The 27,387-nt window shown below is 41.1% G+C and overlaps 1 protein-coding gene and 1 long non-coding RNA gene across 4 annotated transcripts in view; one reads left to right on the top strand and one right to left on the bottom strand.

Moving 5' to 3' along the window:
• Positions 1–250: 250 nt before the first annotated feature.
• On the bottom strand, positions 251–25,525 carry LOC116787272. 2 transcript variants are annotated; one of them, XR_004357237.1, is made up of 6 exons: positions 25,490–25,525; positions 24,526–24,673; positions 23,518–23,767; positions 21,944–22,029; positions 20,745–20,829; positions 251–3,356 (listed from the first exon to the last, which is right to left on the bottom strand). It is a non-coding gene; the product is annotated as an uncharacterized LOC116787272 (long non-coding RNA). The 2 variants fall into 2 exon arrangements; XR_004357236.1 differs by lacking the exon at positions 25,490–25,525 and having other exon boundaries at positions 24,526–24,778.
• Positions 23,431–27,387, top strand: part of ORC5 (origin recognition complex subunit 5) — a 72,001-nt gene continuing 68,044 nt past the window's right edge. The window contains exons 1-2 of one of the 2 annotated variants that reach the window (XM_032688750.1): positions 23,431–23,553; positions 24,961–25,066. The gene's annotated coding sequence lies outside the window, so the exon portion shown is untranslated. Of the gene's footprint in view, positions 23,554–24,944; positions 25,067–27,387 lie in introns of those variants that run through there. The other variant, XM_032688751.1, reaches the window with a different exon arrangement.

The raw sequence follows: 27,387 nt of genomic DNA, 5'->3' as shown, positions 1-27,387 counted from the left end.
GACTGGGCTATCTTGGACTTGGTGAAGGTAGACCTCATTGTCTTGTCCATTGTGGTAGGACAATACAAGGTCCATTGCAGTTTTTGAATTATATCTTCTTTCTGTTCTTTTCCTCAGCTCCAGCTGACCTTTGTGCTACCTTTTCATTCCTCACACTCCAGTCTTGACCCTACCTTAGCTCTGGAAGTAATTTCTGACCCAGCTGCATCTCTCAGTGTGCATGCACGTCAATGTCCATATGCATATCTGTTTTCCTCAAACAGCACAGAGTATTCCTGTAAATCCTGACTGTGTTTCCTTGCATCTATTTTACCACGTTGATGTTATATGTGGGGTTCAACACTTCAACTTCAGTGGGGCCACAACTGCAGCTGAGAAACACATGCAGCCTGATATACCTTGTGTGCTTCACTCCTGAGGCTGAGGGGACTATGAGGGAGATTTCAGTCTATACCATCAGTTCCCAGTCAGTGATCTATGGACTGCAAGACCATCCAAGGAAATCTGTCTTATTTGCTGTGTTGAAAACCAAGGATTTGTCTATCTGGATTTTTGAGTTAATACAACAGCTTATGTTCCACTGTTTGTGAACTGTTACTTTACTTGTATGGTGTTGGCAAATAGAGACCCATCTTTTTAGCTGCCATGTAGAACAACAAGGAATCAGGTAGGAAGCTCATTTTTCTCTCCTGACCCTTCATACTTGTTTCTGCTGACCCATCTTTCTCTGCTTTCCAGCAGTCATTCTTTGTCTTCTGACCACGTTTGATCATGCTTTTTTCAATACAGTTTCCCGTTTGATTTCCTTTTACAAAAACATGTGTACCCTGACATCGTAGATAACTACCACAGTCCCAGCTGTCTGAGCACCGATTTTTTTTTGTCTCTGAACTTGTGAACCATATTAAAAATTCAGGATTTATTGCAGTTGTTTCAAGAATTCCTGACAGACACATGAGGATGATTTCAGAGGAGATGACTCCTCTGTAGTCAGCCTGTCCTGTGTTCCCGTTGGCACTCCTAGGCTTGAGAATACTAAAAGTGAAAGAAAAATGGCTCACAGTTAAAGCAGATTAATGAGACTGCATGTCTTTTTTCAATACATGGAAACCACATGCAATTGAATACCAGTACCTTCTCATTAGTGCTAAGCAAATCTATTTTGGGATTATTCCTTTTGGAGGAACTATGTGAATTCCTCCTGTAACACCACAAACAGCCTCCAAAATACTAAATCACTTTGGATTGCCTCTGAAGAGTGTGGCACTGGGGCGTGTGCCTGAATCAAGGGGTGCACTCTGTGTGTGATTGTTGTATTGCAGGTGCTGCCTCAGCTGGGGAAGGTGACTGACACTTCACTAAACAACTCTCACGTAGGTGATCCTTAAGCAGGTAAGGGAGGATCATTTTCTCTCCTCTGTTGGCCTGCTCCCATGGGACACTGTTTCCCCCAGTCTCATAGAGAGGATCAAAGGTGCATCTCAGGGTTAAAGCAGCAGCATTCCATTCCCAAACTGTGTTCCCCTTTTTCCAGATGATCAGTGAGAAGGTATGAGAGCTCAAGTCTAACCAGAGCACTGACAAAGCCCATGTAAGGACCCAGGAGATGTGTTCAGGAGATTTCAGATGCTGGCTTGAGGTCTTGGGCTGGTTCTTTGATAGGTCCACCTACAAGAGCTCTGAGCACACGAGTTCCATATGTTATCATGGCTAGGCTTCGCAAATGAAGATTTGGGGGTCCCATACGTAGTCAGTCAATAACATACCTAATGTGCCAGTGTGCATGTGCTTGCACTGCCTCGTGATAATTTGCTGAGATTAGGGCTCTTCTCAGAGAATGATCACGTGTTTTTAGGGCAATTCCAAATGAATAGTTCTGTGCCTTATCTCTAACAGTGCTGACTTAGGAATGAGCTCTTTTCTTTAAGTATTTTCTAATGATGAGTCTAAATTAGTTCTCTCTGAGCCCTCTGTGGCTGTCACAGGACTGACAGCTGGCTGCAAGACTGGATCAAGCTTGATTTGGTTGAGGGGAGAGGGAAGGAGAAGTTGAACTGCACAGTTACGCTGCGTTGCGTGATACCTTACCTGACTGTGCTCTATTAATGGGTGTGCCATCAACTGCACAGTCCCCTTTATCCCTGCTAGCTCAGAGTTAATGTGAACATTTATGTGCCATATAATCCCCCCAGTAACTGCAGCAGAGGCATTCCCTAGGTCTGACTGTGCCAAGGAGATGGTATTCAAATACAGGGTTAGGTGGGATCTCTCTGGTAGGAGAATTGCCAAGGGAATGCTCTTCAGTTTTGTCAACAAAAAAATTGGAGTTTACTGAAATGAATTTATTTCATCAAATTTGAAACTGTCACAAATAACCATTTGATCAGAAAAATCATCATCAATCAGAACTATGTCTAATTTCTGCATATGGTTTTTATTAAGTGCTTGAAAAATGATTGCTTTTCAGCTGGAAATTAATTCGAGGCATGTGATAGATTTGAAATGTTGATTACTGCAAAGGTAGCAGGTGCCTCTTTGCCCTTGCTGTACACTGCTCTCATAACTGCAATGGTTCAGGCTTTCTACAGACCAAATTAACACTGTCTTACCTCCCAGAGGCAGGATTTTCTGAAGAAGGAAGTGTGGAGAGCTGTGTTGCTCACGGTGGGGGTGGACACAGGCACTTGTGGCAGGTGGGAGTACAGACAGTGCTGGGCAGATCTGGCTCTATTTTTTACGCAAGGGAAAAAGGTATTTTAAACTCTCGTTCATCATTGCCCTGTTCCACTCCATGTTCACTATTGTAACTGCTGACAGGTAAATGGAGGAAAATAGTGGTGAGTTTGAGTTTTCACTTTCTGGCTATATTGGCATCATCAGTACTATCAGTTAAACCTGTTTTGTCTGATGATTTCAGCTGCAGAGGCTTTAACAGTTTCTATTTAGATTTACCTTTAATGGGTATCTTGTCTGGCAGGGGTTCTGGTAGCTGTGTATGACACGTTTGAGCTTTCTGTGTTAAAAAATATCAAAGAGAGAAAAGAAACAAACAGCAGGGACACAAACCCAGGACAGGGTAAAGAAGACAGCAGCAACTGTATTAGGCCAAGCTGTAAGGAGACATAAGAGGAGTTAGTCCCTGGACACTGCAATCACTGTGGAGTTGACTAAGGTTTATGCAGGAGAAAATTTGCTGAATGTGACTGCCATCCTGGGATTCACCTCATCTTGCACTTTTAAATCCATCTCCCAGAGTTAAGCTTCAGCACTGTCAGACTGATCAACAGATATGTGTGCATTGTATTACCAGGCTCTCTTTGTGCTGCCTCTGAAATAATAGCAGGCCGTGTCCCTTCCTGAGAGGAGAGGATTTTGAATTGGCTTGATTTCTCAGGGATGGATTATTGCAATTCTTTGTTTGCAGGAGTTACCAACTGTGTTATCTCTCGAATGCAGCTGATACAGGATGCAGCAGCTCACAGTCTTTTGGGTACTCAGTCGTTTCAACATAATATTCCAATTTTAAAATCTCTGTGCTGGCTTCTGGTGAAATTTTATGACAGGATCAAAGTCCTGCTACTAGTATAGGATATGTCAGATGTTACACCCCTTCCCTTTGCTCTCTGGTAGCATGTTCCTCACTGCTCAGCAAGATCATAATTATTATTGTAAAGGCATGCAGACGGAGAGAGCATCTGCTTTGTGAAGGGTGTCTGGTCAAGGACCTTCCTAACGCAAAAGGGGATAATAAGAAAAGGAGAAAATCACAAGCAAGAGGGCACAAAGACCCAAACCTAAAAAACAACCAATACATGAGGCAGTGATAGGAGTCAGTCACATTGATTGCTAAGGATATATGGATATAAAAAGGTTAATTTTGGTAAGATTATCTGATCTGATAAGGAAAAGGGGGAAGCCATAAACCAAACAGACAGAGACTCAAACCTGGCAGACAACTGCAGTGGAGAAAAAGACGAGAAACCAATCTTGATGTGAGCAGCCGGCAAGGCAGCCTGCTTAGAAAGGGAAAACTGTTAAACAGAAGAAATTGTCTGCTAAATAACTCTGACAGAGAAAGGCCTGCCAACCTGGAGCTGCAATTCTGGGAACCAGAAACAGCCTTGAAAAGTGCTGCTGGCCTCTGGGAAGTGCAGCCAGGTTACCTACAAACTGGGGGCATAGGAAGGAGCCAGTCCATCCGGTCATTTCAGACTCATGGTCCCTCCTCCCATCTGTGTGAGGCACTTATGCTCCCTGCATGTCACATCCATTTCTTGTGTTTGGTACTGATCCGACATCGAAAACTGCAACAGCTTAAGTACTGTGGGGGTATTCATCCATCATTATCCCAAAACACTTCAGGACATCTCAGCTTGTTCTTTCTGTCTTTCCTCCGCTTTTTTTGTTTTGTTACTCTTCTGACACTTTAATGATATCAAAAGTTATCAAAAGGTAGCTCTGAAAGACACATTTAAAAGGGAAAGGTCAAAATTACTCTCCTGTCTTCCCTATCTCTACCAGTAATTAATTCAGCTTTTACAGTGTGCTGCCTGGTTTTGGCACAGCTCCTTCATCTGTGTCTGTGGTACCCAATGTTTATGAGCAATGACACAGGCCTGTGACATTTAACTGCTGAGATCAGCCCAAATTCTGCATTCAGCCAAGTGCAGCAGAGGCTGAGACCCCATGGAAAGCTCAGAATGATGTGCTCAGAGCAGTTGTTCAGACTTTGCCATGCGTGAAATACCCTTTTATCAAAGAGACCTCCACTGCCTTCCCCAAATCCTACCAAAATACCCGCAAATATTGAAGCAAATGGCATGTGACCTCTGCACTCTGTAGAAACAATCCCCCCTCGCCTTCAGTACCACATAGCTGATGACGTGGGAGCTGAGCCTTTTCTTTCTAATCTGCATCATTTTTTCCTAAATTACTTCCTTCTCTTTGTGGGGGCAAGTATGAAAGCAATTTTGCACATTTGCAAATACTTCTAAGCAACGTGGGGCTAATGCTCCTCGAAGTGTCGAGGCCTGCAAGCTTGAGCTGTTGTTACCAGAGAAGCAGCAAGAGAAGCTACACTAGGACTGTGTCTGAATACATGGGCACAGTGTCTTGCTGATGAACAAGCTATTTAATATTTAGAAAGATGTTGCCCTTCTGAGCACTTAGTTCTTCAGACTACTGTAGAAACAAAACTTAACTTTTCAGAGCCCTGATCTGAAAGAGGAAAGAGGGAAAAGGAAAGACATTGAAGTATAGGAAGGAAGAAAGAGATGAATGCTGCATATTGCCTTAAAAACTGGTCTACATATTTATTTCATTTCAGTTATCTTAAGATGATTCTTAATGAGCAGCAAGTTACTATCTCCAAGTCCTAGAGAGACAGTTACTCACTTTTTAGTTGCAGTTGTCTGAAATAGATTGACTTTGAATGATTATTTATTATATTTCAAAGTTATGTGGCTTTATATCCTATCCAGAACAGAAACCAGTAATCTACATTTGAATACGTATTGCTTCTATAAGAGATAGTAAGATTAGAAGCAGAAAGGTACAAACTTATGTCAATAGCCTGAGACAGAAGAGTAGGCACTGCTTTCGTTGCTTTGTTTGTTTGTTTTTCAACTGCCTGCTAAAAACTAGAAATTTGGTGTTGTATTCCTAAAGCCTACAATCCAGCCCTGCACTGCTGAGCATGGCAAGCCCTCTTCCCCCCATCTCCCACAAAGCCATTCGGGCTCTCCAGTCCCATTGTCAATATCAGTCAGTTCTTTCCAGAACCCCCCTACTAATTTGTGTTACTAAAGAAGTGAACTTTATTATTCCCTGTGAATTATAGAGCATGGACCAGGGCTGGATGCCTTGCAAGAAGATAGATTTTTTTTATGAAATAAGTTTTTGTGAAACTAAGTCCAATGCCAGTAAACTTCTATGGGTCAGTTCTAGAGAAGACCAGACCCATCAGCCACCTCCCCTCCATACTCTGGATTATCTCTCTCTTTTCCCTTGCATTCTCAAGTCTTTTAAATTAATTTGGATTTTTTTTTTTTTTTAAATCTTTCTCTAAGTAGCTTGACACACTTTCCAGCTAACCTCTTTCTGTTCTCTTCTGGTGCTTTCCCATGTCTTGCTTTCTCCCATTAGAATGTAAGAAGGAATTAAAAAGGAAGACTTAGAATTGTTTTCATTTGACTTTTAGTTGTATATTTATGCTTTTGCTAGATAAAATGATTTAGCTCAGAAATTAGTGTTCTACTTTACATTTAGGGGACATGCACTGTACCGTGTGATCACGTATGCCTTGGAGATGATTTGCCAAATAAATTTAGATGACATAATTACAAACACACACTGTTACCCAATCCAGCCACCACTATAACTTTATTCATTATTCTTTATTTAAGTCTCACTTTATGGACATATATGCCATTATCTCTGTATATAATGGCTGAAGGCAATCTAGAATTGATGCCCCAGAGCAGTAAGTGCCCTTGGTCAGGTAGAGAAATCAGAACAAAGATCAGAGAGCAATGAGAAGCCACAGTGCCCTCTAAACTAAACTCGTATCTATGTATTATGTCTTGCCAAAACTAGAATTCATAACATAACAATGTTATTCATACTGATTTAGGCACAGCAATATCATCCTCTTCATGCACAGATTGTTTTCAAAATTGTCAAGGAAATAGTGATTCTGGTAGAATAGGCACCCACACATCCAGAATATGCATCAATAGTAGGTTTCTAGTGATAAAACTTCATCAGTTTAAAAGAAAATCACACTGGTCCAGTCCGAAGTCTTTTTGATGTAATTGCTTTGGAAACTGAAAGCAATGAAAGACAAACTACATTCTAAATATTTTCTGACAGAAAAGGTTTCTAATCATTCAGGAGAAGAGACAGGCATCACGAGCTCAGATTATGCAGTTTCCGAGTAATCACAACAACCCACCAGGGAAGAGAAGTCATTTTCCTGAGAAAGGCACCTGAACATCTTTTCATCATTTAGCTTGTACCACTACATTTCCAGATTCATCTGGTGGAGAATGCTAATGAACTCCCTGGACTACCTGTACCCTACAACCCTGACAACAGTTGGGTTTTTTTTTAGTACTAAGTAATGTATCATATTTATCAATAATTTCCATAGGATCACCCTAAAGAAGTCATAGTTTAACTGCTAGAGCTGTTATAAGGTTCTGGATGCAAAAATTTCTGTTCCAATCTCCCTAAAATGTAAAATGACCATGCAGATAGTGAGATCTGAAAGCACAGACACCTCTTTGTGTGCTCTTGTGCAGGCAGAGGCAAATATATTTCTGCTCTGAGCCCAGAGCCAGCCCTGTACTTTGCTAGCATGGCACTGAACCAGAGAAGGTGCAACTCTCTCAGCAGGATGTGTGAAGGCAGGTGAGCCTTATCTTACCTGTAGCTGTGCAGCTTCTTCTTGGACATAGATCAGCACAGCCTGAAAAATTCTCACCCTACCTAAGTGGCAAAATCTCTGAGGGGCAGATGAGAAACAGACCGATTTCCTGACCTGTGATCCATACTCCAACTGACAAACCACACTGCCTCTTCTATGAGGACTTTGGTCATGCTGTGAAAAATCATAAAAATATCTGGGTTTCATTGTATTGGTTGTAGAAGGACAGTTCACTTTAACACTTGGGGACATTATCGGTAGGTAACCAGAGTATGGAGAAATGTGTTATTATTTAAATATTTCCAAGACACCTGGACTCAGACAATGAGAAAAATTCTGAGAAGAAAATCAAGTTACAATTTATAGCAATTCCACATCAGAGAATGTGAGGAGAGATAATATTTCTTACTATTAGAGACAAGGCCCACGGGAAGGTTACCTCTCCATTTGACTGCCTGATGGAGGCAAAAATAGAGAGAAAATCTTTCAGGCCAAAAACCCTTTGGGTAGGATGAAAAGCCTAAGAGTAGGATGCTAGTCTAATAAGATGTCACCACCTCATCAAAGGCCCACTTTGCTTATATTCTCAAATCATCACAGATGTGACTCCTATTTAAACAACCCTTTTCTTGAACGTTTTACATCAAAGTCTATTGAATGCAAGCAAGGCTTTCTTAAGCCTTGGACAATGTAGTCTCAGCTTCTCAGCAGTCTCAAAAACAAGTAGGCTCATTCACTATCAGGTCTTTGCACTGAAGAAAGACTGAACAGCCTTTTTTTTTATTCTACAGACAAAAAACCACAGCAAGTGCTACTTCTTAAGAATCCAGTCTGGATTATAGGGAAACTCTCATATTCTGGCCTATGAGCAAAAAAAAAAAAAAAAAGAAAAAAAGGCCCAAAGAGTCCTACTTCTTTGACATCAGTAATCCGAAGATGGTTTTCCCTCCCTGGCTGCTGGCTGTGCTCTGTGAGTGCAAACCAGAGCTTTGCATCAATTGGACACAGCAAGAGACATGCAAACTGGGGTGTGAGGACATTTACTAGACTGAAAGTTCAGTTAAATGAAGCAAAACTGGGGTAGTACTGAGTTTTTTGCATGTTCTTCAGTGGAAAATTAAGGTGAGGCTCAAAACATCCAATTCCAGCATTTCTGGATCAACAGCTGTAGGTTAAAATGCTATTGCATTGGTGCAGAAATGAACCAGTCTGCTGCAGCACAAGTGCCAGTCAAAAGCCTGTACAACTAGGATGACCTTTTTCAAGTTGTGTATATCTTAAGACTTCACCAGTCAAAATGCCTTTCTGATATGGGGAAATCCAGAAATTCCTTTGCAGATAGGATTGCAGCTACTTCCCTGCCAAAAAAAAATCTCCAAAACACATTAATATAAAAAATAAGACAATGACCAAGTCCCACAGAAATGTTCAAAATGTTTCATGGATATATAGTAAACAATGAATATTTCCTCATAGTTGTAACATGTGTGACAGCTTTTAATTACCATTACATGGTAATTAAAATGGTAATGTGCTGCAGCACTGATCAAAAGCCTCCTCATTAATAACATCTAATGGACTACTCTTGTGCAGGTTTAGGAACATGTAGGCATGTACTCAGTGGGTCTGCTGTATCCCTGATGTATCAGAAATATGGTGCACAGAAATATCTAAGACCTAACTGCACTCTCCCATCTCACATCATGTAGTTGCACCACCCACCCTACAGCTGGATCACAGCTCTGTTGCTCATGATCAGTGCTATCTGTGCTCAAGTAAGAATCTAAACTGCAGATGCATGGCCAAAACATGATACAAAATGTCTGGGGCAGACGCAAAATACCCCAGAACTCGCTGGGTTCCCTATCATGTCTTCTCCTCAAAACTCTTCTTAAAATCAAGCTTCAGTACACCCTTTTGGAATATAGAGACCACCAGCCTTCAAGCTGATCTAGTGCCCCGTCAGTGGCCAATCCATCTAAAAACACAGCCTTCCTGGCCTCATAGTGCAGGAAAGCAGCAAGAAATACTATACTGAATGAGGTCCTGAGTGATCAGTTACTCAAATTCTGATAAAGGATGGACACTTCATGTGCACTTCATGTGCTCATTGTAAACACAGATAAAAGTTGGGTTGGCTCCCCTAAACATTTTTAGTTGAAGCTCCAGAGCTGCAGTGTATTTGACTGCAGTTGGCATTGATATGGGGAAACTTGGAAATTTCTTTGATTCCAAAATTCAATTTAGAGAAACTTCATTAGGTTTTTATATTTAACTGACAATAGACTGAAATGAAAGTGAGATGATGTTTATTGTTACAGAAACCAAAGTATCAGGAGTTAAGAGAATGGGAAGGTAGACTCAAGTAAGGGCTAATTCCTTGTGCTCAGACAAACATTACACATAGTACAGAACTAAGAAGAAATACAAAAAGCATACAGGCAGAAAGCATTCTGCTATCTTCCCTGCTACTAGTGGGGAACTTGAATTGCTTAAAAGTCGGTTGATGTTTTCCGAAGGTTTCTTTGGATTTTTTACACTTTTTAAAATCTAAGTGTATTGGGGCCCCTCCAGCAGTGTTGAAACAAAAACCTTGTAGCATGGATTCTGTAAATTCAAGCACAGAGATTGGATTAAGGAGGACTTAAAATGATCATTAAAATGTACTTATTATACTCAGCTGTTTCAGTCTCTGTTCATGCTCTTTGTGTTCTTTGCTCTGTGGTGCTAACAATATATTCAGAAGACCAGGTTACTGCTGATTTGTGGCTGTTGCAGAGATCAGTGAATTAAACACTGCTGAGCATAGTGGGGTTTTTGTGAGGATTCTTTTTGCTAAGAATAGAGTGAAAAGTGGTCACATTTTTTTTTACAGAGATGATCTGGATAAGATGGTCTCTGTAAAAAATTGCTGAAGATATACCTTATCCCTGTGGTGACAAGAGAGCATATCTGCTGTCAGATTCACTTGCTTTTTTTGGACACTCAGAGAGAGCTTCCCGCAATTGCAGAGACACGTGGGTGAAGATAGTTTCATTTTGGCTAAGTTGCCATAGGGATTCTGCAGCTGGAGCTGCAGGAGAGCAAGTTGTCACTTGCCATTAGCTTTGTTTTGATCCTGCAGGCCAGTATGCATCTTAGACACTGCCTGGTTAACTCCTCTGCTGCTGATGTGGGGAGAACAGCTGGAATACAGGCAGTCAGTTCCTGCCACTGCTGGAGCTCACCTGGTCATTTGTGCCTTATTGAAGACTCAAAGTAAGAAATGATAAAGCTGTAATAAGCATTAGTCACTCAGTGGACTTGAAATTAGGAGACTCTTGCAGCTGGGCTATGGCATCCCATTGCAGGACCCACTTTCATTTAAGGCCAATGCAGTGCACTGGAGGAACATGTTCTTAGCAAAGAGACCAGAGGATGATTAATGTACTGTACTTTCTGTCCACAGCTTGTAAGGGATGCTAGTATCTCTTTATATTATTCTAATAACTGCCCACTCTTGAGCTAGACTTGAAAAATTTTGCTTCCAGGTATGCTCCAAGGTATGTTTCCCTTTCCCATGACCGGTGGGAAGTATGAAGTATGTCTACATAATCTAGGACACAGGCATATGAGCTGCTGAAAGAAACAGCTGCTGAAATTAAATTAGAATAGTTGGGCTTGCCTTTTGCCTTACTCATTTCAGTCCATTTTAATAATGTCTCACACTCAGTGCTTTGTGTGTTTCTCTAGAGACTGGAATGGCCTGGAACTAAAGCTGGAACTAAAGAATTTGCCTGTGTGACAGAGAAATCCCAAAGAAGATGGATAATGTTGCAAGTATTTTGTCATCAAACTAATGCTTTGTTAATTACTCTGCTTGGATGGACTTGGTGACCAGTCCAAGTCTATGTGGATAGATGAGTAAACCTGGGGAATGGTGTGGGATTTTGGCATGTAGTGCATTGTTTTGAGTGATATAAACAACACTATTTTTCGAGGCCCTTCCTATAGTAACACTAAACTGATCTCTTGTGAAATAGTCCCCTCTTCTTCTGAGCCACTGTAAAAGGAGATAAAACAAGTGTAAGGCAGAAGCCCTGAGCAGACTCCAGCCTAAACAGAGGAGATGGGGAATCCAATCCAGGTCTTCGGCTGCGTGGAAGGAGAGGTGGCACTGACTGTTTTCAGACTCTTGCAGAATACATACTAAAACTACAAAGAGGGTAGTAATTTCTTTTTAAAGAGAGTTTTAACACTTAACGGAAACAGTATGAATATTGAATTCTGGTGAACTCAATGATTCAGAAAGACAGAGTGAAGCAGCCCCTGTTTGTCTGTCTGCCCTAGAACAGACTGCCCCCCACACCCTCCATTTCAATTCTAATGAAGACTTGCATTTGCAAGGATGCTGGGTGGGAGTTCATATTTAAGGCTCCTATTTTTTCCATCAGTAAGGTGCTGTATGAGCTTCTTTCAGAGCCCTTACCTTTGCAGGAATGGCTGATGCTAGTTACAGCCTGAGAGATACAAGAGAAAATGTGAGCATTAGTCTTTCTCATACTACACATACTTCATGCTGGCTTCCTTCACATGAGGTTTAGCAACTGATACTGTACATTAAAAAATCAGATGGTTTTCCCTAAGGCTATCACATCCAGTAATTAAATCAAACACTCACAAGAGTTATACAGGGAGTCTGACAATGCGTTTGAAACCACTGTACTTCAAATACAGGCTGATGCACATCAGTTCAGGATGATAATATTTTTTTCCTGTAGAACTTTGTTCCAGGCATCCTGGTGGCATTTAAGCATACGTTTTACATTAAGTATGTTGGGTTCTGCTACAGGCCACCTGACCAGGAAGACACACTCACCCCCAAACAGGAACACCGACTGGATGAGGCCCTCCGTACACAGATAGGAACAGCCTCACGTCCACAAGTCCTTGTCCTCATGGAGGACTTCAACGGTCCCAATAGCTGTTGGAGGGACAAAACAGCAGGGCTGTGCTCATTTGCTAGGCTGTAGCCAGCATTACTAGGATGAAGCTCTAGGACAAGGAGAAAGGAACGAGAAGGAGCTTTCACATGCCCTGAACAAGGTGAGCAGCATTCAAAGTGGAGGCAGATTTTTACCTTCTGCGCCCAGCTAGACCCAGGTCAGGAGCAGGGCTCTGGTCATCACTAAGTGGTGTGGTAAGTGGCTTCCTGTCCTGTCTGGGTTTGTTAATGGAGACTACAGTGCAAGCCACAGAACACCCAATAGTTGCTAAGTGGTCTATCAAGAACCAGACTGCAATGTAAATGATACAATAAAAACATTGGAGAGGTTCTTTCCTCACCCCCCATAAATACAACTAAAGTGAAATATTATAGTTTTAAAAAGTGACTTGCAAATATCTTTCTGCTTCAATATAATGCTTTAGAAGTGAAACATATCTTTGGGGTAACAGTGAGAGTTCCCAAACAAATTTAATACCAAAGCAATATATCTGAATTTTGTGTTAGAGATACAGTAGAAAGCAGAAGTGCTTTCTTGAATGGAAATCTAGTTATGTGATAAAATTCAGTCTTATTCAGAAGAATACTCTAACAAAGCTGAGCGAAGTTCCTTCACGTTTTCTGAGACGGTTACAGGTTCCTTGTGTTAGTAGTTAGACTAGATGGCAACACTACCCCACACAGCCTGGAAATTATGAATTTTTCTTAGGTAAATAGTATGTGCTCGTTTCCAAAAAGCTCTTAGGCCTCTGAGGTTACTGAGGAAGGCACAAAACCCAAACCAACAGTCTCCATCACAGGAGAATGGGAAAACAGGTTACTGACATGAGAAAATTTCATTTTCCTTTTCTGTGACTGGTGTTTCCTTATGGCTCTGTGTAATGCTTGTCTGTGGGTGCTAGAATGAAGTTTAGCTGGGGGTGTGGCACAGGGATGTTCGGATGCACTTTAAACCTGTTTTGAATGATGCCGTTTCTATTCTCCACCGACACATCTTTGGCAGCTTGTAGACACTGCCAAGCTCTGCAAAGCACTGAAGTAGGGGTCAGTAGAAGGGGACTTATCTTTACTCTAAACATATAGATTCCCTAATTTTTTCTGCTTGCTTCCCCATGGCTTCCTCAGTGCTTGTGGAGTTTCAGAATAGAGCCACTACTAAGAAATCAACTCCGCCTGAATCAGCTGCTGGCTACCAATTTCACTCCTAGCTTATGACAAAATATGTTAATGTATATTTTGGCTAGCAGAAGCAGGCATGAAGCAGAGTATATTTTTCTTTTTAACCTTTTCCTATCTTCTTGGAATATGCAGCCATGCAAAATCCTGACAGATGTTCCAAGCAGGCTTTCTTGCAGCATGTGTTCATCCTCCATCAATAACTTTGCATGCAGAGCGTGGGATCATCCCAGCAATATGTACCAAGTTTTCTTAATTCTTGAGTTATCTCTTACTGCCATGGAGTCAAGTGTGTTCTTTTAAGCCAGTGCTGCTCATGCAGTGACTGTGAAGGCTCAGTGACTGTGGCTCAGGATCCCTCATGGAGAAGTCCATGGTGCCAGGAGTCTAAGCAGCCTCATTTTCACCACTGCAACACCAGTCCAGCTCCAAACAATGCTGAAGCACAAGCAGAAATTTCCTTTACCCTAACAGTATCATGTTCTCAGGCAGGAAGTCAGTGCCTTCTGCATTATTCTGTGAACATGTGGCAACCCATCAGGACATACAGGACATCTGCAGCACTGAGCATTTCTTCCATGCCTGGATTCAAGAATCACTGATGCTGTTGGGTTTTATCTGCTATGGCAGTCTCAGTAACAATGACAATTTGAAAATGAACAACATTGACATATCAATTTCTGCATTAGGCTAGGTTGGAGTAGGGGTCATTCTCTTTTGAGCCATAGCTGTATTTTAATCGTGACACTTTCAAAATCATGACTTGATTCATAAATAATTGATGTGGTTGTGTAGTGGTTTGGACTTTGTTTTCCCCCAGAGGATAAGAAAAGTGGTAGACCCCAAGGGGTGGAAACCCCTGGAAGTTTTGAATTTCTGTCCAGTGAGCGCTCCTGCAAAAAAAAAATGTAAACATATCACAACCAGACCGGAAGAGAAGAGTTGTAGTTGGAGGTTAGAAGAAGGTGGCCATGTTGTGAGCCACGAGGAAGGGGCTCTGAGCCCCACAGGGGGGGCTTTGGCCCCCAGCCCCAGCTGGAGCCTGTGGGGACCTGGAACAGCATAATGCTGGGCTAGGTGCCTATAGTTATGCTGGGAGATGTTTTCTCCATCGTGGGCAGTGGCCGTGGCAGTGGCCGGAGAAAGCAGCAGCCAGAACTGAACCGAAGAAGCAACAAAGACATGCAGCACCAGAGAAGGGACTCCTGGAAGGAGACCTGAGGGAAGGAGAGTCAGCAGCTGAGTTCTACAGAGTTCTTGGGGGTAAGAACTGATACCAGACCCCCCAAAACTCCTTTGAGACCTCCTGGAAGGAGGAAGTTGATAGACTCTTACTTGAAAGAGCCTTGAAGTGCAACATGCACTGCAGAGAGGAGCTGAGAAGCTCGGACGTCCTGAGAGCTCAGCCAGGACGGTGTGGGAGGTTGGCCTTGAGGCCCTCCCTTGCTGCAAGCTACAAAGAAGCTCGCAGCCTGAGACAGGGCACAGAGGCCCTGCAAGGAGCTTGAATCTCCTGAAGATACCAGACCGTCACGAAGACCCCCTGTGCTTCGTGATATGACGTGGTGATACGACCTTGTCTGGGGTGACGAAGCTCACGGAAGACCACTCGTTTGGAGAGACGAGTGGCCGAGGGGGATACCCCCCCTCGTGTGTGCTGGCAGAGATCCAGCTATCAGCTGCTACAAGAAACAGAAGAGACAGAGAGAGCCTGCTGCCTTAGAAGATGCTGCTGCTTAGTGACTGCTACTCTGAAGAAGCTGCTGCCCTGAGAGACTGGAAGGGATCTGTCCTTCTTTCCCTCCTGGACTTTTATTTGGAGGGGAGAAGAGATCTGATCCATTGTAAATACTTATGTCATGGTAGAGATAGTTGTAGTCGTGTGTATAATGTATTGTAGTATTTATTTGTACAGTCATTGTAATATATTCCCTTTCCCCATTCTGAGTCTGGTTGTGTTTTGTCTGGAAAAAACCCATCTCACATTGGGTTGAGATGTGGGAGGGGGGATGGAGCTAGGGAATTGGAATTTGGGCTATCTCAAACCATGACAGGTTGTTACACCATTTTGTCTTTGATCTTCTCAGAATGAAACATAATTCAACATATGCAGTGTCTTGAGACATGTAAACAACTAAAACTGAGGTACCAGTGAATACATATTGACAGAAATGTGGAGTTTGGCAGCATCACTAGTTTCATGGAGAAAACAGTTACTGTAGTCTGAGAGTTCGAAATCATTAGTTGAAATGTCCTCAAATGAAAGCTCTTTTTGCTCATAGTTGTGAGAATTCTTCTTGATAGAGCATCAGCAGAACTTTTTTCTTTTAAATCTTCTCATCTTTACTACTGAATACAGATTTGGCTCCGACCTCTATTCTAGCTCAGCAACACTAAGTCAGTCCTCTTTTGTACGAAAGTAAAAATCACAACCTCTCTCTCACATCAGTCCTCTGAGTCATGCTGAGCTAAAAGGGTCTAATCCAGAGTTCTTAGCCTGCCTGAACACTCTTCCTTGACTTCCTGTGGGCAACATTTCCATCCTCCTGGTCACTTGTAATCCAAGCACCATCATGGAACTCTTTGTTCTGAAATGATGTCTCATTCAGCACAGGACTTTTGCATCTGTAACCCATCACCACACAACATCTCACTCTAACAGGAAATGTTGCCTGCATCTCTGATCAGCTCATGGTCTCAATCGACATTGTCCTTCCAATCAACACCACCTGCACTTAAAAACATTTTTATACATCTTCTTAAATACCAGCAGAGCTCTCTCTTTCCAGTTCCTTCCTCAACATTGCCTTTTGTTATGATATATATGAAGGAAAAGAAAAAACCCAATAATTAGATTTCTGCTATACTATGATTATGGTTTATTCTGGCGATCAACCTGATCTGTCTCCAGTCTATGTGTTTCTAGTTTTTTGAACTGCAATCTCATACATACATATCAGAACAGAATATATAGGTCATAACTGTGAAGTATGCGATCATACCTTGGAATAAAATAATATTATACAAAGATCCTGGGGGATGATGGAGGAGAGTCATCAAAACAGTAGTCCCAGTAGTTGGGTAAAGTCTGTTTTACATCAAGGGGTACTGACAGACTGAATCACCCTCACTTATAACTTAGTAATTTTGACACAGGTGGACGAGCCACCTTCACTTAACCTGAAAAGGGCACATATACTTGTCATCTATATGGTCCAATTAATAGCCTGTTTATCACAAACTTCTCGCACAAAGAGGTAAACCAAGGGGTCAACAACTGCTGGACCTACAGAGGGGGAATACAAAACAGAAGCTTGAAGGTGGAATATGATGCTCACTATGTGGTGTCAGTGAAATACTGCATGTGGTTTCAGGACTGATTTTTAAATACTCAGTTTTGACTATTAAAAGAATAACAAGCAAAAACACTGTTTGCATGTCACAAGCACAGGGTATCACAGAATCACAGGATCAACTACTAGGTTGGAAAAGACCTCTGAGATCATTGAGTCCAACCTATGACAACACTGTGGCAGTAAATCTGCATTATATGGGAAATCTGTTGTTTAAATGTGTCTTAAAATGGCTTTTGGTGGTCTTTGCAAACACATGCTTCTTCTTCCCAACACCCCCCACGGTAATGTTATCTCAGGAATGTCCTGGGAAGGTGTCCTGAGGTGTTTCCCATTGGCCTTTGTTAACCCCTTCCTGTGATTGGGTGTTCCTGTAAGCCCCTTGAGACTTCTAATTGGTTACTCTGTGAATCCTCCTAAACCCTATAAATGTAACATCCCCAACAATAAACGCTCTCTTGCCTCCTCTCCACGCCCGGTGTGCTGTCTCTGTGCCTGCCATGGGACCACGTGCGTGGGGGGAGGGGAGGGCACCTCTCCCCTCCAGCCTCAGGGACAGAAGAAACCCCTGAGAAAACCCCTGGAGTTCCCTTTCCCCATCCTTCAAGACGTCGGAATGGTTCTTCAGATGGAAACGGAACTAGAACTGGGCCGCCTCACGTCGTGGGTGGGGAAACAACACCATCTTGTGAACCAGACCATGGCACTAAGTGCCACATCCAGTCTTTTCTTAAACACCTCCAGGAATGGTGACTCCACCACCTCCCTGGACAGACCATTCCAATGCCCAACTACCCTTTATGTGAAGGGCATGATCCCTTCATTGTCCTGTATGTGCTGTGCATGTGCATTCATGGTGATCTGTTCCATAACCTTAACAGGCACTAAGGTTAGGCTCACAGACCCGTAGTTCCCTGGATCCTCCTTCCACCCCTTCTTATGGATGGGTGCCACATTGGCCAACCTCCAGTCATCTGAGACCTTCCTGGTCAGCCAGGACCAATTATAAATGATGGAGAGTGGCTTAACAAGCTCTTCTGCCAACTCCCTCATCACCCTAGGACAGATCCCATCTGGTCCCATAGACTTGTGAGCATCTGAGTGGCTCAGTGGGTCACTAACTGCTTTCTCCTGGGTTACAGGGGGCTTATTCTTCTCCCCATCCCTGTCTGCCAGCTCAGGAGGCCAATTGTCCTGAGGACAACTCATCTATTATTGAAAACTGATCCAAAGAATGCGTAAAGTACCTCAGCCTTTTCCTCATCTTTAGTAACGCCATTCCCCTCCACATCCAACAAAGAATGAAAGTTTTCCTTGCCCCTCCTTTTGCTATTAATGTATTTATAAAAACACCTTTTATTATCCTTTACAGAAGTGGCCAGAATAAATTCTAATTGAGCTTTCTCCTTTCTAATTTTGTTTCTGCATGACCTAACGACACCCTTAAACACTTCCTGAGTTGCCTGCTCATTTTTCAAAAGGTGAAAACCCCTCTTTTTTCCCCCTGAGTTCCTGCAAAAGCTCCCTGGCCAGCCATGCTGGTTGCCTTCCCTGCTGGCTCTTCTTTTGGCACATAGGGACAGCCTGCTCCTGTGCCTTCAAGATGTCCTTCTGGAATTATGTCAATCCTTCCTGGACCTCTTTGTTTTTAAGGGCTGTTTCCTAAGGTACTCTCCAAATCAGCATCTTGAGTAGGCTGAAGTCTGCCCTCCAAAAGTCCAGGGTAGAGGTTTTGTTGGTGCCTCTCCTTGTTTCAGCAAGTACTGAAAATTCTATCATTTCATGGCCACTCTACCTCAGATGGTCTGACTACCAGACCATACTAGTAAGTAAAGAGAAGAGAAAATATTTCTCAGTGCAGAAATTGTCAAAGGCAGTGTAGATTTTTCTATAGATAAAAGCTGAGTATAGGTTGGGTAGGTTAAGTGCTAGAATGCTTTGAGAAAAACTACAGTTGTTATAAATATTGACAAAGTAGCTGAAAGACACGAAGAAGAAAGAGGTCAGTCCTACATGGTCATTTATTGCTATCCAAAGGGTACTGTAAGAAAAAATACTGTATCTACTAAGGTTTGTACAGCTTTTCTCTCCAAATCATCTATTTTTTATTGTAGTTGAAAGAAACCACAACACAGTGGTGATAAATGCAATGGAAGACCTACCACCTAAAACTATCTTGCTTTCCTTTGCTTATTTAACAAACAGATACCTTTTCATTGATATAGTGAATTAGAAATGGGAGATTAATACATTATCACTGTTAGTCTTACTGGTTAACTGCTTTCATTTTACAAGTAAATTATTTCAGCTCAGTGCAAACAGCAAATCAATTTTTTTGCTACTGTCATTAGCACTAATCAATAATTAATTAGGAACATTAAAAATTGTTAGTGTGAAATTTCTCTCCTCTGCACTTATCTAAATGCCAAATTTATTTTGCTGAGAGGCTGGCATAAGACTGGGACAGCTACATGGTCGTGGAAAATAAGCTGAAGGAAAAGTTCAAGCTGAGAAGTAGATAGGATTTCTTATTAGTCTCAGTAAGTAGTCTATCTGATCAGGGCAAAATTTAGCTGCTTTTTTTACTTTTCTAGATTAAAAATGTGATATTAAAGTTTAGTCCACAAATGTGATGACTCAGTTGATGCTTTCTCTTGCAGACTCAATATTTCATTGATTTTCCTTTTAAATATTAAATTAATGTTCAGTTCTACACTGACAAAAAACTGTTGGGGTCTATCTCTCATAATTTACTGGAAGATAGCAAAAAGTAAATCCCATGGGAATAATGTTGCTGTGATTACAAAACAGCAACCCATTCAACCGCTTCCAAAATAATACCAAACTTACATGAAAGAAAATCATCTCTCAATGAATGTTTCAGGAGTTATATGTTCAATTTAAGGAAAACAAAACTCTCTCAACAGATTATGCTCCCTCAGAATGTGAGTCCTGCATCACAGACCATTTCATGAGAGATAAAAAAACACTTTAAAGTTTCTAGGATGTCATGTCCCAGCACAGGAGACTCTGTAAATGGGGTAAAGCTGTAAGCCAAGGCTGTCAGCAGGCTCTGTTCAGGGTACCTCAGGATATGGGCAAAGATAAATGCAGTGTGAGTTCCTTCTTGGCATTCCAGAGAGTTTAATATAGGTGAAAACAAGTTCAGGTTTACTTCAATTCACACTGGAATCTAGAAAGCTCCTGTATAAGCCTACGACTGAGGGAATGCAGTTACATAGAATTAATAATGGAATTATTGAAGGAGTTAAGGGGTGTAAGGACCAAAACTCAGCTGTCAGCAGGAAGGAGTTTGATGGGATTGAGCAGCAGGCCTTGGGCAATAGGGGCTGAGAGAAATCCCATCACCTGAGGACCGGACACTTCATCACAAGACCTATTAATGTTTAGCTATGTTGATTGTCCTTCTCTTTTAGCAAGATATGGAAAGACTTTGTGATGATGTTATCAGACCATGTAGAAATCCCTTTGTTCTCTTACCCCCATGTGGTCCTAGCTACGGGAAAATATTAACCACTTCTGTAACTGTAGCAGAAAATTGTGTAATCCTCTAGTTAGCATAATCCATCCCCTAGTTAGCATAACCCGTCCTCTTCGTTAACATGTCCTGCCCCCAAGAGCCTTACATTGTGAAGTGCATATTCAGTAAAGATTCCAGTTTCTACCCCCGAATCGGGATCGATTAGTTATTGACCTCCTACAAAGGGGTCTCTAAAAAGTGCCTATGTACATGGCCCATGGGGGTACCCTGGTTAAAATCATGCCAATGCTGTGGAGCCCTTACCTCACCCCAGCACAGTTGCACTTATCTGGATTGGAGTAGTAAAGATCAGACGCCATGGGTTTGGTTCAGATGACCCAGGAGAAGTCTGGATTACAGATCTTGCATATTAGAAATGTATATATAGCAACATTACTCATTAGCTACTCTCCCAACTTGGATCTGCATGTTTAGTTTAGGCCAATTTCTTCATCATTGAGGTGCCTTACCCTGCTGTCACTGCACTGAATAGCCACATCTTTTTCCATGGCACAGCTTAGAAGTGAGAGACTGGCAAGTCCTTTCTGAAGTAAAACACTTTTACCAAACATGTTTTGTAGAAGTGCCAGTGTCCTATTCTAATACTCTGCACTATCACAAGCATTAATGGGCAGAACAACTCCTAACTCATAAGCACATGTATACATGCTCACATAACGTGTATATACTCATATGCTTATAGTATAGATACAGATAGCATAATAATTGCCTTTGATTAACATCTGAGACAGTGCTACATTGGGCTGCATGACAGGGAGAATTAAAATACTGGTCTACAACTGAAAATTAAGTTTTCCCTGTTAAAAAGCGCATTGGCTGGCTGTAGGTCAATGCTTTGGCTCAGCACAGGACTCCATCAAACATCTTAAAAACTCTGCCTTTGTACATAACACATCACTCTGGCATTTTTCATGTTCCAGGAAACAGTGATGTGAGCTAAGTTGCATCACAATGACTGGTTGCATCATCCCATTTTTACGGGTACATCAAGCATGCCACAAAACCTTTGCTTTTTACTGAATTCTGAAAGAGGAATGGTAAGTCACTAACAGGTTAAATGCAGTCTCAAAAACAGAAGATCATTTTTTACAATGCAGACACAAATGCCAGTTAAATAAATTCATTAAGTCCAAACTCAGATGCCTAATCAATTCAATCTATGTTCAGGCATTTAAGGAAGTAAACCAAGAATTTCCGGATAGAACTAACTTCAGCTAGAAATGGCATCACTTTCGTATGACTTTCATAATCTAAGTATATAATGATAAATAAAAGGTTTTCGTTATGTATCTCTAGTGAAATTCATCTCCCTTGGCCTCCTGATTTATAAAGAATATCAAGTAACTTATCAAAACTCAGCAGTTTTTTTTTTTCAAAAATGATACACTCTTGGTAAAATGTTCGCTGTGAGAATACATATGTTACTGCAATCTTCTACATACCTTCTTAGAGAAATAAGCATAGTAGTTAATATACTGATTTAACCGAGGATGTTGATAGTAGGACATAATTTTCCCAGAAAAATAATCTGGAAAATAAACAGTGCCTAGAATTAATGGAAATGTAACTAAAAATTAAGATGTCTCCAATATGAATTGACATTGTTTATTGGCAGCTTGAGGAAAGATATTTTCTATCCCTCACCTTTAACAGATTGCTTCCCTTGAGGCCTAAATTCTAAGTAAACTGTTCTGATACTGTGCAACAGATTTGTCTGAGCAACCAGCTGAAATTCAGCAGTAATTGCCTATGGTGATATTTTTATCAAATCTCATTTGGAGATCTCAAACTCTGGATTGTTCATCATATATTTCTGTCTGCAAATTCGCTGCATTAGATACTATGGGAGTATTTAATCCATAGAAATACTGTTTTTCATATTAATGAGTTATAAATGAGAGCTTAATTACTACTAATTCCTTGAAAATCCACTGTTGGTGATTATAATCACTAACGATTAGATTGTTAAACATTCATCTTTGTCTATCTTTAGCAAACGTAATGAGAAGTTATGGATCAGATCCTCAGTTTCTGATTCTACTGTGAATTGCCAGTGGAAAAGAACATCTGCTGGCTGCAAGCAGTACCGGGTCACCCTTAGCACTGACACAGGGGCTGACTAGGAGACAGCAAAAGATGTGAAGGGAATATATTGCACTCCTGCAATCCACAGCCCACAGAATTGTCTCCAGGGACTATTTCTCCTGATGTAACTCAGAGTCCTTTCATCCAAATCTGCTATTACACAGCCGAACTACCCCAAACTTCCTTGTTTCGATAGCAGGAGAATGAGGAGGGAGGCTGATACCCTGAAGGCACCAAATAACTTTTTGCAGTTACAACTGCAATATGGGCTGGCACAGAGATTTATATACCTCTATATGACTTCAACTGACATTAAGTAATAATTGTTAGGCTTCTGATGGGCATTTAAAATGTGTTCAAACTGCTTCATCACCCATTTGACCACCTTTCTACAGCTGGTGCATAGAGCTACTTTCCCCAGAACAGCCTGCAGCACAGTAGGTGCACTTCAGACAGACCAAAGTTATCTAGTCCAGCATTCTTTTGCCCTTCAAATGTTCTTTTACTATTTATTTAATTATGCATTATTTTAACCAACAAACTTGCAAACCAATACCAATTGGAATGGCCAGTTTCCATCTGGATAAACATGAAGGAGTTTGCTTTTTTTAGTGTATTTTACTAAAGTTTGTGTTCCTCCTTATTGCAGTATTGTACCTAAAATATTTATTTGCTCTGTTACAACACTGGCATTTAGTAAAACATCTTGGTGTCTATTCTTCAGCAAGGCTCAAATCCCATCCTTATTTAGGATGTGTTGGATAGCCATTAGCAGGTGAAGCTGAAACCATTTTAGAAGTTACTGCAGGTATCTTTCCTCTTTCATTATTTAGGGTTTGCGTATCTACCACTGTGTGCACAATAACCACTTGAGATCTTTCCATCCACTTGGAAGAAAAATCATCCAGTGTATATTTTAAATAATCCTTACCTGGGAATTTAAGTTAAAAGGATGACTTGTGTAAAGGTAGGTAATGACACTATCCTTTCCACTTGCTCTGCTGAAAGAGCTGTATCATCCAAGAAGGCCGGAAATGTGGTGGCAGTCGTTTCTTAAACGACCTCAGTGATGCTTTCAAGAAAACATCTTTCAAGAGCAATAATTTCTTCCTGCTCTTTGTCAGAGCCCTTTTCCGCATCTCTGTCAGCTGGAATTGACTTTTTGGAATAGGAAGAGACTGCTAAAAAATAGTACAGGTGCAGCCTCAATAGCATGCTGCACAGTGGCATCACTGGTAAAATGTATCTTGAAAAGACTGAGAGAAATAAAAAAAATACTGCACATATTGTATATACATATTGTATATAGTTCTACGTACATACAGAATCCAGATAAATACGTGCATGTTCTATCCTTATATATATAGAACTACAAATACAAATTAAAGAACATAATCCTGTAATTCACTTAAACACATAAGTTTAAGAAATGAGGAATCCCAGTGATTTGAATGAAATGACCATATATTTTATATTTAAGTTTGTTGCTGAACTGGAACTATGGATAAGAAAACTTATATGAAAATTATTCACTACCTGTACTGAAAATAAGTTTCACAGACAAAAAAGTATTAATACAAAATATCTGACCATAATCACAGTGAGAAAGGACTATCTCCTGCTCTGTTATATGCAGGTTTCAAACCTCAGTTTATTATTTGCTTTCTTATTTTGAATATATTTGGTATCTGAGCAACTCACAGTCAGAATAAGAAAAAAAGGCATGTAACAGCTTAATATAAATTAAGAAACAACTTAAAGCTCTGCATAGATGCATACTGAGTAACAATATCAATGAAAATTGTGGTCGATGAAAGATATAAACTAAAATTTATTACGCTACACATAACCAGCTACATACTTAGGCATGAATCCTATCTCTAGCAACTGCTACTAACCAGTTTTGGCCTCTTGAATGAAAATAAAAAGTCACACTTACTAAGTTTAAGCAGTTTTACTAGGAAGCAGAGACTTTCTGTAGGAATAGGCCTGAGTAACTGGCAGAACTGTTCAGCAGTCTTTTGTAATAGTTTTGCATTTGCAGATTTAAGAGTACAGAACTTTGTGTTACTTACTTCAGGTCGGTTCTGTGAAAACATAGTTTTATAGTCCCACCATTTAAATCAATAATGATATTCTTAATAATTTTAGATTATTAAAGCTATACAGAAAAATATTTGTCTTTTTTTTTAGTTTTACCTCATGATAATAATGGCATCATTTTGGATTAATAAACAGAATTATTACTGGGTATTTTGTTTGAATTCCAGACTAGAAGCTAAACGAGACAGTAGTGATCCCACTCAGTTAATAAGCAGGCTTTTGGAAGTAAGGCTGCAGTTACTGAAGTAGCTTTCTTTTGGTTTGATTTCAGCTGGACTGGTTCCCTCAACAAGCTCTCTGTAACCACCCAAATCCTAGGACCAGAAAATGAGTGGAAGTGGGGATGCAACAGGGAGAGTGAGACTCTCTCCTGTCAGGTAATATGGATTTATGTTATGTTGAACTGATCTTAGGAGGAACTGCATCCTGAACCATCAATTCTGTGACAGAATCACTGAAGCGAAAACTACATGTTTAAAGACTGACCTCTCATTTTAGGATTCTTGCTCAACTCAAAGCTAAATTTCAGATTTTCTCAGTAGTAATGCATAGAAGATGCAAATTCTGAACATCACTAGGAACTGCTCCCAAAGTATTTCATTTCAGCTCCGACATGGGTTATACAAATGTGGACTTAGTGAGATTTCTTTCAGTTAGTATATTTGTTTTTGTTTCTGACACATGGCCTATCTGTATGCAGAGCAATCTGCCCCAAGAGATTCCACGGTTTCAAGAGCTAGGAAAAAAGTATTTCACTCTGTTGGGAACCACATGCCTTGATACGACACTTTGAAACACACCTTTTGTTTCAAATTAAGAAGTGGACAGAATTCATAATACTACAGCTTCTACCCATATATTCAAATCCAGCAGCAGTAAAAATAATTTCACCTTATTATTATGCTTTGTCAAAACTCTGACAAATAACAGGTCATTTAAAAAAAACCCCAAGACTGTATACAAATTGGTATTGATAACCATAAATCAGAATCAGTTGCATCTTTTTTTGCTTCTCCTTCTCTGTTTCCATTCAGGTTGGTTTTGGACCATTAATTTACAATATATATCTAAAGATCTGCTCAGGCTAATCTATGATGATTGTGCATGCACATGTATATATATACAAAAAACCTGACACCTAAAAATAAACCATGCTTGATTCACACAAGCCTTATTTACCTACCTAACATTTCACCCAACTCAGACCATGGAAGGAGTTTATCACTTTGACTTTCATAACCCAGCATGCAGTTGTCACATTTATTCCTCTAATACAATGTGCAATGTTTATGCATAATATAACTTTAACTGTAATTTGAACATTTTCAGAGTGCAAAGCTTGACTGGAGCAGAGACTCCACAGCCCTGGCTTTAAGTGGTGTTCTGTATTAACATATGTAAGTTACGTGCACAATTTCATGACCATTCCTTTCATCTCAACGCTATTTATAACGTTATTTTCTGCATGTGCGGAGAGACCCAGTGCCTGCAGACCCCTCCTGGGGCTGATGCTGCTGTCCCCTCACAGGATGCACCTTGAAGTTGACACTCAACTCGCCACCAGAGACACCACACACCCATCTGTGGGCCTGTAGGGGTGGTTGGACTTTAACAAATACTACAACCACGTACACACCTTCTGACTCTATATCCTGGATCTCTCAACACCAGCACCCCTCTCCTCCCACAGGGATCACTCTGTGAGCCCCAACACACTCCTTTCCCTGATGAACTGCTGCCAATGTGTGGCTCACACACTTATGTCCAGGGACATGTACCATACACGGCTTTCCCTGTGGGATAAGACCCTGCCCATTCCCTGGGGCAGGCTGCCCTTCTCCAGAGAAATCAGATTTGTTACCCGGTGTGCAGCAAACCAATAATTGCACACTTGGGAGAGACACTGATTATTGATTTCAGAGTTACACAAAGCCTGGGTGATCAGTGGAATTCCAGAAATCAAGCATCCCAACTATGAAAACTTTTTACTGTTTATACTTTATAGCAAACAAAGGAATTAAGTGTTTATTTGCTAAAAGTTACAGATTTCTCTTATTAATTAGTATTCTATCTTATACTGGTTAATGATTGTCTCGCTTCTAATGCTAATTAGTCCACATGCTGTGTCTTTCTTTTCTTTTGGGTCGGCAGGTTTCTTGGCTTGTGGTCCGTCAGTCGGTGTTTGCGATCTGCCCCCGCTGGAATTACCTTTTACCCAGTCGGAGATGACTTCAGCACAGTTGCTGCATTGTCTTTATTAGTTTCTTCCTTATCTCAGACGTTCTGCCAAATGCCCTTGCGGCCGCAAATTCTGCATTCTTTATGCCAGCTACCAGTCGTCCATTCCTGTCCCGAAGCTTTGTTAACCTCCACCTCCGTCTGTGACCACTGAAACATGTCAAGCCCTAAACCTTAACAAGGGAATTCTACCCGGACATCCGGACATCACTTGTTAGCCGCCATCCGTTTCACGGATTAAATCTCCCTCCTAGGATTAGGCGAGAAAGTATATAACGATCAAACATTAAAGAACATCCTTCCTCTAGAATATTTTACATATTCCACATTTTGCAACACCCTCACGGCTCTCCCGGTGCGATAAGAACCTGGAGCTCCCGGACGGGGTGGGGCAGTCCGGGAGCAGCGGACTCCCCTCACGGCTCTCACTGTAGGAGAAGACCCTGCCCCAGCCCTAGGG

This window comes from Chiroxiphia lanceolata, chromosome 5 (genome assembly GCF_009829145.1).
Source record: "Chiroxiphia lanceolata isolate bChiLan1 chromosome 5, bChiLan1.pri, whole genome shotgun sequence".
Classification (NCBI taxonomy): Eukaryota; Metazoa; Chordata; class Aves; order Passeriformes; family Pipridae; genus Chiroxiphia; species Chiroxiphia lanceolata.
This window is presented reverse-complemented; position numbering and strand designations above follow the sequence as displayed.